We start from the raw sequence: 14601 nt of genomic DNA, 5'->3' as shown, positions 1-14601 counted from the left end.
GCTGATTGGTGCATTTACAAACCTTTAGCTAGACACAGAGTGCTGATTGGTGCATTTACAAACTTTTAGCTAGACACAGAGTGCTGACTAGTGCGTTTACAAACATTTAGCTAGACAGAGAAGTTCTGGGAGCCCCTACCCATCCCAGAAGCCCAGCCAGCTTCACCTCTCACTGGCACTCTTCCCAGGACTTTGTGGCACCTAGCCCGGGCACACTGGCAGCCCAGAGGGAGCTCGTCCCTCCATCAAGCCCAGCCCATGCCCACCCGGAACCCGCGCCTGCCCGCACGCGCGGCGCGCAGCACCGGCTCCCGCCTGTGTCTCTCCCTCCACACCTCCACACGAACAGAGAGAGCCAGCTCTGGCCTTGGCCAGCCCCAGAGAGGGGCCCCCACAGCGCAGCGGTGGGTTGAAAGGCTCCTGGAGCGCGGTTAGAGCAGACGCCGAGGCTGAGGAGGTGGCGAGAGCCAGCGAGGGCTGCTAACACATTGTCACCTCTCAGCATGATCATGGCTAACTGCAGCCTTCAACTCCTGTGCTCAAGTGATCCTCTTGCCTCAGTCTTCTGAGTAGCTGGAACTACAGGCATGTGTCATCACACCAGGCTAAGACTTTTTTTTTTTTTAGCTTTTCAAAGACAAGTTTTTGCTGTATTTCCCAGGCTCGTTTCAAACTCCTGGCCTCAAGTGATCCTTCTGCTTCAGCCTCAGTGCTGAAATTACATGTATGAGCCACCATGCCCTGCTGAAAAGTTGGGTTTTTGAACAAATAAACATAATTGACAAACCATTAGCTAGAAAAGTAAGAAAAAAAGAGAAGACCTATATAAAAATCAGAAACAAGAAAGGAGACATTATATAACTGATATCACAGAAAGACAAAGGATCATTAAAGACCTTTATAAACAACTGTTTATAAACAAAAATAAATTATCTCACCCCAGGTAGACTGGCTTTTATCAATAAGACAAAAAAGAATAAATACCGGTGCGGGTGCAGAGAAAAGGGAACTCTTATACACTTTTGGTGGAAATGGAAAGTACTACAGCCATTGTGGAGAACAAAATGAAGCCTTCTCGAAAACCTAAAACTAGAACTATCATATGACCTAGCAACCCCACTACTGGGTATTCAAAGAAAAGGAATCCAGTATGTTAAAGAGATATCTGTCCTCCTGTGTTTATTGCAGGGCTATTCATAATAGCCAAGATATAGAATCAACCTAAGTGTCTATCAGTGAATGAATGGATTTTTAAAAAATGTAGTAACTAAACACAATGGAATACAGTTCATCCATAGGAAAGAATAAAATTCTGCCATTCATGGCAACATAGATGAACCATTATGTTAAGTGAAATACAGCCAGGAAAAGAAAATTAAACACAACATGTTCTCACTCATTTGTGGATGCTAAGAAAACTTCGCTAATATCATAGAAGTAAACATAGAACAGTAAGCAAACAGTAGAACAGAATATATTAGAGGCTGGGAAGATTAAGGGGAATGAGAAATGGGAAAGGTGGGGCAATGGGTACAAAATTACAGCTAGATAGGACAAATGAGTTGTAGCCTTCTTTAGCACTGTAGGGTGACCATAGCCAACCAAAAAATTATTGTATACTTGAGCGAATTTTGAATGTTATCAACACAGAACAATGGTAAGTTTTTGAGGTGATGGATATGCTGCTTACCTTGATTTCATCATTGTGCATTACATACATGTGTCAAAATAGTCCACTGTGCCCATACATATGTAAAATAATTGTGTCAAAAATAACATTTTTTAAATTAAAAAGAGAGTAAAGAATACATTACCAGAAGTAAAAACAAACAAACTCCAAGAAAAGACTATAATTACAATTATATCCCTAAGTGTCAATCTGAAAAGATGGCTGGGATATATAAAAGAAAACACTAATTGTAGAAGAGTATATACAGTATGATCTTATTGGTGCAAAGTAAGAGAATGTGTGTTTGTGTGTCTGCACGTGTGTGTTCCTTAGCCTATTTCTTTGAAGACAGTTGCTACTACCTGCCAGTTTCAGTTCCTCCAAGGTACAGAATGGGAAAACCTCTCTTCCTCTCCTCAAAACCTCAGTAAAGCGTGATGTGTTTCTCTGGGGTTTGGAAAGTTCAAAATGTTCAGGGGAGAAAGAAGGGTGACAGGGCTGCATTGGCAAAAATGGAAATAAAAACAAGTAATGTGATTTTTAAGGCAAATTGGATGCTATTTCTAGGCAACAGAAAGATATTTATTGTGTTATTCTTTTTAAGAATAAAATGGCATTATTAGAGAGGCATCAATGTAATATACATGTGTGTAAATATACAGCACACAACATATGTGTGTGTACATATGTATATAATGCATACACACATATTTGCTTAGTTTACTGGCAGCCTCAGGAAAGAAAAGCCTCAACTTTCATCCCCTTCATGTGACTGAGCTGTCCCTTAGATTCTGACATTATAAGTGATCTTGAAATATATCCATGATTAGTAAATTAATTTGTGCATTCCCTTGTCTTCAGGTACAGGTAGAACAAGCATGTTCCTCTGACTCTGGGAAGGTTCTAGCAGAGGACTGAGCTGGAAAAAGGATTTCTAGACAATTTTGGCAATCCATCTAATCCCTGTCAGCCTCAGTTGACTGAAGTATGGAATGGGGATTTACTCTCTGTACAGCTCATAGAGTGCTGTGATGATCCAAAGTGACAGAAAGGACCAGCAGTCACAAACAGACTCCTCCTACTGCTAGCACCCAGGGCAGCTGGAAAAGGGGTCAGGGGAAGGGTCCCGTGAGCACTAAGAGAGAGGCCTCAAATATGCAGAGAAGCCCATGCACTGTCCTTAGGGCATGTGCATGGCCTCCACTCTGCACCCCTTTGAAACAGGAGAGTCCCCTGATCCCCCTCACAGGATGCGTGGCAGGGGTGTGGATCACCTGTTTGGTTGCCCCACTGCTCAAACCCCTAGTGGAAGCATGCAGATGGTCAGGTGTAGAGGCTGGGGTGAGTGCTCTGTGGTCCGGCCTCACGGTAGTGTCTAGGGATGGGTGCCTGTAACTTGTGTTACAAAGCTCTTTCAGCTTTGCAAACACAGGTGGCTTAAGTGTTAATCAGCCCTATGGACCCTCTGCCTTATCATAAGGGCAGAGGGCCAGTGTGACAGCTTTCTGCATCCCAAGCTTTCATCCAGCATCCTGGAAGAATCAGATCACATATGGGCTTGAAGGATGAGTGCAAGATTTTATTGAGTGGTGGAGGTGGCTCTCAGTGAGATGGATTGGGGGCCAGAAAGGGGAATGGAGTGGGAAGGTGATCTTCCCTTGGAGGCGGGCCACCCGGTAGCTGGTATCTTCTCTGATCACCTCTGTGCAAACTCCCCTCAGTGTTCAGATGTTCCTTCTCTCCTCTCTGTCTCTCTCTGCCACATCGTTCCACTGTCCATTCACTTGTCTGCTGGTCTGCTTCTGGAGCCTGGGGTTCAGGGTTTATATGGTTGCAGGATAGGGGTTGTGGCAGGCCAAAAGGCAACTTTTTGGTCATGAAAACAGAAATGTCTTTTCCCATTTAGGGCCATGGGTCTTCAGGCTTGAGGGTGGGGCCTTTGTTGGGGAACCACCCTTTTTCTACCCAGTGTTTCACTGTCTCCCATCACTATCATTTCCCCCTCTGAAGAGGCATATCTGACTGCCATTAGAATATGGACGATGACCAGTCTTAGCCACTTCCTGCTGACAGGGGGAGTTCTTTTGGGGAAAATGTCAGTCAGATTCCTCCCAGAGGTCTATCTAAGGGTCCCTGGCTAAGGGGAGCCATCATCTGAGGCTCTGATTGCCTAAACATCTTGAGTTTGATGACCTCTAAGTGAGAGAGGAAAAAAAAGTTTTATAAGGTTAAATAGGCATGGGTTAAAAGTGTGTATTATACAAGGAAAGAATCTAGTGCCAAAGACACAGAAATAAGAAGCAAAATGTACTAATTACCCTGAAAACACTATTGTACCCCATGGTATAGAACAGAACAAAGGTAGGAACAGCAAGCATAGGCAAGACTATAAAGAGAATGTACATGGAATGTTAATTAACACTTATCTTTTGTGATTTTTAGCTTGAATTTCCTGATCTCTTCACAATGGTATTTTGGGTGCTCTTCTAGGTTGAAAGAGGTGACTCTGTTGGCTTCCCAGGCCTTAGCTTGTATACTGAATCCAAGAGTCTATCCTGGTGACCTTGACCTTCACCGCTGTAGGAGTGGAAAGAAGTACAGTGCAAGGTCCCTCCCAACCAGGGCATATTGAGGGAGAAAGGTAAAGAAGTACCTCTACCAGTACTAGGTCCCCTGGGTTGAATAGAGGTGGGCCTGGTTCATGGGACTGGGCCTTCAACAGTTGTTTCAGTTTCTGTTGGAAATGGACCAGAGAGGTTTGTGCTTAATTAAATCAGAGGTTTCTTGGTCTAGCAAGAAATCATTCGTGAGAAAAGACCATCCATACATAGTCTCAAAGGGACTCAAACCCAGCCTTGAAGAAGTGTTTCTGATACACAGCAGGACTATGGAAAGAAGAGCAGTCCAGGGGAGATGAGTCTCCTGAGACAGTTTCTTCAGTTGCCTTTTGATAATATCATTTGTCTTTTCCACCTTTCCTGAGGATTGTGGTCTCCAAACACAATGAAGACGGTACTGTATGCCTAGTGCCTTTGAGACCCCCTGGGTGACAACTGCCTTGAATGAGGGGCCGTTATTGCTCTGGAGGTACTTAGGGAGTCCAAAGTGAGGAATTATCTCATTGATTAGTACTAGCCTCAGAGGCTTTCTCTGTCTGATGTGGAAATGCTTCTACTCAGTTAGTGAAGGTATCTATCCATACTAGGAGGTACTGGATGCCCCTTGCCTTTGGCATATGGGTGAAATCCATTTGCCAGTCTTCCCCCAGGTAGCCTTGGAGAAGATGCTGTTAATTAAGGGGATTGTTTTTAAGGCAGGCCTTGCAAACATTAACAACCTGTTTAACTGTTTATATCAGGTTTTTATCTGAGAACAATCTGAGCCAGTTGATAGGTTTTATCTTTACCTAGGTGGAAGGCCTAGAGAAGGCTTTTAAGAACTTTTCATTGGTTGCCAGCTGGTAGATAAAGCATACCATCCCAAGAGGTGGCCCATTCTATTTCCACAGGAGAGTATTGAGGTTTTATTTCTCTGATGGGGCCCTCCCAGATCAGTGGGGCTTCAAGTGGGTCAGAGACCTGGGGCTCGCTTGCTGCTGATTTAGCTGCTCAGTCTGCCAGCCTGTTTCTCTCAGCTATTTCATCTAACCCTCTTTGGTGGCCTTTACAATGTATTACTGCCACTTCCCGTGGGAGGAAAACTGAGCAAAATAGTCTATTAATTTCCTCATGGCATTTAATGATACCCATTAGCTGTGAGGAAGTTCCTCTCTTTCCAGATAGTGGCATGGGTAAGGAGAACTAGGAAAGGATACTTAGAATCAGTATAAATGTTAACTGTTTTTCCTTTGCTTAATTCAAGTCCTCTCATGAGGGTGATTAGTTTGACCAGTTGAGCACTTGTGCTAGAGGAGAGAGGTGTGCTCTCAACAATATAGTTCAGAGTAACTATTGCATAACCTGCTTTATGATTTCCTTTTTCAACAAAAGAACATCTGTCCATAAAAATAATCCAGTCTGGATTTTTAAAGGGGTTTTCTTGAGGTCTCCTCTGGCCGCATAAGTTTGTACTACTATTTATTCACAGTCATGTTAAGTTCCCCAGCTTCCTCTGGGAGGAAGGTAGCTGGATTTAGGGAGGGACAGGTTCTTAATTGGACTGAAGATCCTTCTAATAACAGAGCTTGATACCTGAGGAGGTGGTTGCCTGTTAGCTAGGGACTCCCCTTGAAAGTATTTCTGCCACATTATGTGGGGTATAAATGGTTAAGTTATTACCCATGGTTAACTTAGTAGCCTCTGGTACCAGCAAGGCTACTGCTGCAATTGACCAGAGACAGGCCAGTCATCCTTTGGCTACCAAATCTAGCTCTTTACTCAGTTAGCCCACAGGCTACTGGGCTGGACCCTGGGCCTGTGTTAGGACTCCCAGTGCCATTCCCTTTCTTTCTGATATATAAAGATTAAACGTTTTTCCCATGGGGGGGACTAAGGGCTGGTGCCTTAAGCAAGGCTTGTTTTAGTTGGTCAAAGGCCTTTTAACCTCCAGTTCCCAAATTAGGCAGTGAGTATCAGCTGCTTGAGTCTCCTTTATTAGGTGATAGAAGGGATGTGCTATTTCACTGTACCCAGATATACATAGTCTGCAGAATCCTGTAATGTGTAAGAATCCCCTCAGTTGATTGAGTGTTTGGGGAGGAGAAAGGAGGAGATAGATTTAATACTTTCTTTGCCCAATGCCCTGGTCCCCTCTGACAAGACCAGGCTTAGGTACTTCACTGAAGTCTGACAGAGCTGAACTTCACATTTTGAAACATTATATCCTCTGTTAGCCAGAAAATTAAGAGGAGCCTTACTTCCCTCCTGAGAGATTTCCTTACTTGGAGTGCAGAAAAGAAGGTCATCCATGTATTGCAAAACTTTGACTTGAGGATAAAGGAACTTGGAGAGATCTCTCCATAATGCCTGCCCAAACAAGTGGGGGCTGTCTTGGAATCCCTGAGGTAACACTGTCCAGGTTAACAGGGTGGTTTGGTTAGAGGGATCCTCAAACAAATTTGTTTGCATTGGATCCTCAATGCAAACAAATACTGGGAGTTGGGGTATAATTGTATGCAGAAGAAGGCATTCTTTAGGTCCAGGAACCATTTAGTTCCCTCAGGTATTTGAGCTAGCAGGGTATACAGATTGGGAACCATTGGGTGTATTGGAACCACAGCCTCATTAACAAGGAGGTGGTCCTGAACTAGTCTCTATTTCTAGTTGGGTTTTAGTACCCCCAATATTGGGGTATTACAAGAGCTATTGCAGGGTTTGAGTGGGCCCTCCATCTTCAAGTTATCAATGATGACTTCTAGTCCTTTCCTAATCTCTAGTTTCAGGGGATATTGTTTCTGGTTAGGAAAGGAGGTGGGATCGTTAAGATGGAACCAGACTGGTATGGTAGTTGTGGCTCTGCCAATCTTCTCTTGAGTTGCCCAAACTTCTGGGTTAATATTGGCCTCTAGTAGGATTAGACAAAGAGTTTCTCTAGGGGCCATCAGAATGATTGTCCCCATATGGGCCAGAATATCCCTACCCAACAGAGGAGTTGGGCTTTCAGGCATAATTAGAAAAGCTTTGGTGAACAACCCCGCTACAGCTAAGGGGTTGGAAAAAATATTGGGTTAAAGACCTTCCTGAGATGTCCCTCACAGTCATTCTAAGAGAGGAGAGGGGGGCTGGATTCAAGAGAACTGAGAGACCAGCCCCAGTGTCCAAAAGGAGGTCCACTTTCCTCCCTTCAATTTCCATGATTACCCAGGGCACCTGGATGGTAATAGTGGTCTGGACCACGGGAGTCAGGAGAGGAGCCCTGGGACCTGTCAGTCCTGCTGCTGGACCATTTGGAAGACTAGCTCTGGACCTGGTGACCAGCATGCCAGGAACAGTCCACCCTCCAACGGTCCCCATTGCAGATTGGACAGGGTTGAGGTGGCTTCCTCATGCTGCCTGAGCAATTCTTCTTAAAATGCCCTGGTTTGCCACATCTGTAGCGATCAACAAGTGCACCCTGAGAGTTCTGAGGTTTGTGGGCTTGTCTGTTGGCCATTAAAGTCTCTGTTTCTTTCCTGTATTTCCTCTCTCTCTAGTGCCTACCTATCTCTATTATAAAAGACCAAGTGGGTACTTTCAGAAGGTTCTCTAAAGTACTGACTGGTCCCAGGGCCTGTCTTTGTAGCTTCCTTCTGATATCAGGGGCTGCCTGAGTAATAAATTTATCCTTTAGGATTAGTGTCCCTCAACTGAATCAGGGGATAGAGAGGTCTGCTTTACTATAAGGCCTCCCTTGGCCTTTTCAGAAAGGCAGTGGGATTTTCATCGAATCCCTTGTCAATCATGGATAATTTAATATAATTGAGAGACTTGGTCCTGGTCTTATGTAAGCCCACCATTATGCACCTCTGAAAGTGTCTCCTCTTCCAGTCTTCCATTTTTGTCATTGGGATCCCATTTAGGGTAATCTATTGACACTGCTTCTCTTCCAGTTGGATAATGTTTGCCCCCTTCCCTGACACTATATGGGATACTAAGCTCATCCCCAAATCTCTCTGCTGCTTGCAGAGCAGGCTGCTTCTCAATGTCTGTCAAGGTCTGGTTCAAAAGCACCATAACATCTCTCCAGGAGAGATCACATATTTGGGTGAAATTCTGGAAAGCCTCTATATATCTTTTGGGGTCATCTTAAAACTTCCCAAAATCCCCCTTAATTCACTTTAAGTCCTGTAGAGAGGAGGGGACCTGGACCTTACTGGGCCCAAATTCACCAGACATTGGTTTAATGGGCAAGAGTGAGGTTGGGGCTTGTGTAGGGTAAGGAATTTTAGAAGGGGGCAAGTGAGAGGCTGAAGCTGAATAGGAAGGTCGGGGTGAACCCAGAGGGGAAGAGCTGGGGGGGCTGGCTTCTCTGCTTGGGGTGCCTCTGGGATTCATATCTTTAGTTTCCTAGGCTTGCCCCTTGCAGTCTTCCCTGAGATGGCAAACAGGAGGACTGGATCAATCCTACACTGTCAGCAAAGGTCTAGATTGCCTTGCAAGGTATAGAAAGCCTACACATGTGGGACCTCAGACCATCTATCCTCATGTGTACAGAAAAAGTCCGACTGCTGGATAGTATTGAAATGTATGGTTCCTTCCTGAGGCCCACCCAGTCCTTCATAATTTGGCCAAACCTTTGTGTAGAGGGCTATGAGGCATTTTTCTTCCCGATTAAGAGGGTCAAAGCAGTCCCATTGGTTCTGGATACACTCCAGAGGGGTATAAGCTGGGGATGGTGAAGAGAGATGGATACCTATTCTGAAAGACAGAGAATAGAGGCATCCCTCATTCCCTTCTTTCTTTCAGTGAAAACTCAGGGTGTGACGGATAGAGAAAGTGAATGTCCTTCCTTTCTCTTCCATCTTTTTGTTCCTGAGCCCTGGTGACCTTGGCAGGTGCCACTCATGATTACCAATGTGGCATGCACCCATGAAGCAGAAAAGGCCTAGATAACAGGAATTATTTGCCTTCACCTATGCCTCCATCTTCCCCTGCTGTCAACAACCTTTGAGTTCCCTGGGCCTCATTTATGCCATGAAGCATGGCCTCCTTCCATGGGTGGGGATTTAGTGTGCAGGAATTGGTCCTGCCCATTTACATTGTGCCTGATGCCTGGCTTTGGATCCCTCAGATCTGGTTTTCCTTTCTAGGGCCTCAGTCTGAAGTTTGGAATCAAGTGTGGGACTAGAAAGTATTTCAAGAGGCTGCACATATCTGTTTAGATTGTTTCAAATGAGCTCTGCCAAGTGTGCTGGTATCATCCGGCGGGGCCTGCTCCTCTGTTATTTTCCCTTTCAGCAGCAGAGTGCTGGGAGGGGGAACCCTCTTGCTTAGAAAAGGAAAAGAAAAAAACCAAAAACCCAAAACAGTGTAAGGGGAGAGAGGGGAAGGTACTGGGGGAATGTTAGAAACAAATTTTCAATGCCGCTAAAGAAATAGCACTCGAACACAAATTTTCTCAGCAAGGCAAATTTGCTTCTGCAGGAGGGTGTGTCTCGCATGTGGAGCAATGGTGAGAGCACCCAGAACAAAGGAAAGAAGGGGTTTTTATTGTCTCTTAACGCAGCTTGTCCCTGTAACTGTACCGTGCCTCCATTGGCTGGAGTTGGACTGCACAATCTAAGCTGAACCTGGTTGGCTAACTTGAAAAGTGCAGGAATGTGGTTACCCTGGTGGGTAGGCAGGAAGATCAGTTTCAGCAGGAGAAGCCTTTGTGATGGGAGGAGTAATTCACAGAGTGGGTAGCAGATGTTAAATGTGCACTCTATAGATAAGGACTGGTGGGAAGGTTGTTTACCAGGGCCAGGGGAACACAGAGAGTAAGGAAGTCTGGCCTTGAAAGCAGGGGGCAAAGGACAAGAAAATTTAAGCAAGCTAAACCTTTGAAGAAGAATTTCCTACTGTATTTAACAGGGAAGAACCCCTTGCTCAGTGCAAATTTTTTGCTTTAATCATTGTATCTTTCCCCAAGATCGAACCGGGCTGAACTCCTTGGCCAGAGGAGGGAAAGTTCCATCGGCGTGGCAGCCAAGAAGTGCTGGCTGGCCTTTCCAGCAGGGCCCCTGGCAGAAGCCACTGTTTCTCCCACCCCTTGTGGCCACTGGGCATGGCTTTTGCATGCTGTGGACATTCCTATGTGCCCGAGCCAGGAGGGGAGCTAGTATGAGAAGGGGGGCAGTGTACCATGAGCAACTGTGTCTGTCAGAGGGGATGTGGGCATTGGCGCATTCGAGAAAAAACAAAAACCACATTGTTCTGATTTGCACCTTTGATGGCTAAGCCAAACACTCATTCTGTTTAATAGTATAGCCACAGCCTGTAGCAAAACTCTTAACTTTATAAAGGAAGAAATAAGAGCCATTTCAAACTGTGAAAGAAATAAAGACACCAAGTGAAGTCTGTGGGTCTTGGCCAATGGAGTTCAGTCTTGGGGCCTTCCAGCAAAAATGCCTTTGGTTGTCTGAGGGTTTTACTCCAGTCCAATGTGGCAACCAGACCCCTGTGAAGGGAAACAGAGCAGGAAAGAGAGAGGTGGCAGGGCCCTGGAAAAGATACAGATCTGACAGTTTCACATCTGTACTCCCCCTCGCGATGAATATCCCAGACAGGGCTCCAGCTGAAATGGAAGAGCTCCCTTATCCCTCTTGCAGGACACACAATAGGGGTATGGCTTGCCTGTTCAGTCACCCCACTGCTCAAACCCCCAGGGGAGCATGCAGATGGGCAGGTTACAGAGGCCAGGGTGAGTGCTTTGGGCTTTGGCCCTGTGGTAGTGTCTAGGGGTGGGTGCCTGCAACCCCCCTGTTACAAGCTCTTTCAGCTTTCCCGTCCACAGACATCTTGAGTGTTAATCAGCTCAGTGGACCCTCTGCTGTATCACAAAGGCAGGGGGCCAGTGTGACAGCTTTCTGTAACCTGAGTTCTCACCCCCAGCATCCCAGAAGAATCAGATCACACACGGGCTCAGAAGATGAGTGCAAGGTTTTATTGAGTGGTGAAGGCGGCTCTCAGGGAGATGGATAGGGAACTGGAAGGAGGAATGGAGCGGAAGGTGATCTTCCCCTGGAGTTGGGCCTCCCAGTAGCTGGACTCTTCTCCAATCGCCCCAGTCGAACTCTCCTCAGTGTTCAGCTGTCCCTCCTTTTTTTTCTCTCTCTCTGCCACATCATTTCGCTGTACGTCTGCTTGTCTGCTGGTCTGCTGGTCTGCTTCTGGTGCCTGGGGTTCAGGGTTTATATGAGTGCAGGACAGGGAGTGTGGGGGGCCAAAAGGCAACTTTTTGCTCACAAAAACAGAAATGTCTGTTCCCATTTAGGACCATGGGTCTTCAGGCTTGTGGGTGGGGCCTTTGCTGGGAACCACACTTCTATCCAGTGTTTCCCTGTCTCCTGTCCATATCACCTTCAGTCTTACCTTGCCCACATGGGGAAAGCATCATCTTCCTGGTTTCAGTCATACTGGATGAGGCGGGAGTCCTGCCACAGGGAGCGGGATTCCAAGTGCAATGAGTCTGTGGACTCTGAGGTGGCTTGGCATGGGCGCCCAAGGACTGGCTATGTGAAGAGGATGTCCCTGCAGAGGGAGGAAGCCCAACGTGGAGGGTGAGGCCCCGAGGAGAGTGAGAAAGATACTGAAGGAGAGCGGACTAGCGGGGGCAGTGAAGCCTAAGCAGGGGGAGGAGGCTATGGACACAGCTGAGTGGCCTGGCATGGGCACTCGGAACTCAGCAGGAACTACAGCAATTCTTAGAGCTAAGAGTGACAAATTTGTGTTGGGAGGAGAACCATCTTCTTAACGACATTCTTTAGATTCACTGGTGCCATGTGCTGGTAAACTGTAGCTGTTTCAACATCAAACACGCATAGTGCCCCCTGCAGCCTGCAGGTGAGTGCTTGGCACTCCCTGACGGCGGGTGGTAGGCCTCATGCACGAGTCCACATTGCTACAAAGCAATTGACGGGCAACAGAGACAGTGTGATGAGGAATGGGATCTTTACAATAGTCCCAAAGTGTGTCCTCACAACATAGTCACTGATTGAAACCAGAAAAAGAACGTATTTATGGTGGCGAAGCATGACACCCACCACCTTAATTCAATGATCAACATGAACATCATCAGTCTTGGGGCAAACTAAAGTCCCATGCTGCCCGGTAGAATGGGAGGAGCACAGCGGGTGTCTATGGTATTTCTGCCAAAGTTACAGAACCTGAATCTAATTGTGAGCCAATACATCAAAAAAAAAAGAACAACAGCAACAAACCAAAAAATAAACAAAGTGAGGGGCATTCTACACAGTCAGTCTCCTGTGATCTTCACACGGTGTTCAGGTCATGAAGGTGAAGGGAAGACAGAGGGACTTTGTGGGTTTCAGGACACTGGAGAAGCGTGACAAAGGAATACGGCACATGGCTCACAAACGGATCCTTTGCTATAAAGGACACTATTGGGGCATTGGGTACATTTTGCATAGGGCCTGAAGACTATGTGGAGTTATTGTATCAGTGTTAATTTCTTGATTATGGTTATAATGCGAAAATGTCTTTGCGTGAGAAACATATTAAAGTATTGGGGTGTTGGGGTTTCATGTTGACAATCTCCTCTCATAGGTTCAGGAAAAAATATTTGTACCATGCCTGCAATTCTGTAAATTTGATGTTTCAAGATAATAAAAACAAAAAGGAAACTGAGCCTCAAAATGTTACATAACCTGACCGAGTCCACATGGGTAAAAAGTGACAGCTCTGGGTCAAAACTCAGGTGTGCCTTTTCCCTAAAGCCACGCCCTGCCCTGCCAACCACAAGGCCCTGCACATCCGAGTTGGCCTCTGTTCCTGCTCATCACCTGCAAAACAGCCCTGCCCCCCCCACAGCCGAGTTGCTAGAGCTGCTCCCCATCTGCCCCTGCCCTGCTCTGTCCTGGCTCCCCCATCCCACACCTGGCCCAGCACTCATCTCACCTTGTAGCAAGCAGCACTGGGGCAGCAGAAAGAGTCCATGCTGCAAATTGCACTGGCCAGCTTCCCGCTCCCAGGAGTGGGGTCCATTGGCTGATCTCCTGCTGCCCGGAAGAGCTCCAGACTCCTCAAGGATTTGAGATTCATCAAACCAATTCCAAATAAACCAGGGGAGGTTTTCCTGTCTTGTTCCCATTTTCACCACTTCCACCGTTGGAGATTCCCTCCTAATCCAGATGCTTGAACCAGGACTAGGACTTCATATATCACTGGGACACTTAGCATAATCACCATTGCAGGTTGCCAGACATCACCCAAAGATAGTTCTGCCATAAGACGGAAAGACAGAAACTGCAGATCTCCCATGACTTTCCAGGTGCTGCCCTGATTCCTCTAGCTGAACCCGCCAGAGCAGAGGGAAGCAGAACTTGAAGCATGTTTGCCTGTCATTCTGCCCATGTGCCCACCAATTCAGCTACAAGCTCCAGGGACATGGGCTAGGGGAGCTTGGGGCTCAGGGCTGAGCCAAGTCACAGGGCAGACAGGTTGGCCTGGATCAACCTGACCACGCTCATCTGGAACACTGACTTCTTCATTGTCTGAATCTAAACCAGGAACCCAATGGGGCTTCCTTAGTGCCTGTGTAAGGGCTTTCGGCTTTCACTGCTAAGGAGCTTGCTAGGGACAGGGTGGGTGACCTCAGCCAGGGGAGGATTTCTCTTCTTACAGACCTGGAGAAATCTCTTTGGCAGGTTCTGTGCTCCCCTGAAGGGTCCTTGGAGATCCTCTAGCCTGAGTGCTCTTGGGGAAATGTGCTGTGTAAACACCATGCCCATTTCCTGCCTAGAGCACAGGTTTTGTGGTAGGGCTCTCAGGGGTGGGAGGAAGCCTGGCAGCCCCCACACCTATAAACGCTGCTGTCTACCTTGCCTTCTGACTTGGAGGCAGAGACCCAGGCAACTGGAGGCTCTGTGTGTGGGTGAGTTTAGCCCCATCCCCTGGGTGTTCTCCAGCTTGAGGATCACAGGCAGACAGGACCAGCCAGCAGCCACAGGCCTGACCAAGGCCCGGGCTGGGAAGAAGGGTGACTCCCCATCCCCTACTGGGAGGTGTTTCACAGCACAGTCAGCATAGGTAACCTGCAAAGATCCTCATGTTTGTTATCTTCTTTGGCCAGATCCATCCCTACAGGGTTCAGCAGGGTCTACAGGAGGGGCAGTGAGAGAACAGACCCCAAAAAGAAAGGGGACTCCATCATGACCACCTTGAAGGGGGCCAGGCTGCAGGCCCCATTCATCTCTTTTCATTCTCAGGTTGCTGATTTCTCTTTTTTTTTTTTTTTTTGAGACGGAGTCTTGCTCTGTCACCCAGGCTGGAGTGCAGTGGCCGGATCTCAGCTCA

The 14601-nt window shown here is 46.8% G+C and overlaps 1 pseudogene across 1 annotated transcript in view; it reads right to left on the bottom strand.

The window, feature by feature from the left end:
- LOC105534687 overlaps positions 1-13396 on the bottom strand; it is a 16448-nt pseudogene extending 3052 nt beyond the window's left edge. The window contains exon 1 of the transcript XR_001005318.1: positions 13204-13396. The product of XR_001005318.1 is annotated as a pulmonary surfactant-associated protein A-like (transcript). The remainder of the gene's footprint in view (positions 1-13203) is intronic.
- Between the last annotated feature and the right edge of the window lie 1205 nt (positions 13397-14601).

Source organism: Mandrillus leucophaeus, unplaced genomic scaffold, assembly GCF_000951045.1.
Source record: "Mandrillus leucophaeus isolate KB7577 unplaced genomic scaffold, Mleu.le_1.0 Scaffold1382, whole genome shotgun sequence".
Classification (NCBI taxonomy): domain Eukaryota; kingdom Metazoa; phylum Chordata; class Mammalia; order Primates; family Cercopithecidae; genus Mandrillus; species Mandrillus leucophaeus.
This window is presented reverse-complemented; position numbering and strand designations above follow the sequence as displayed.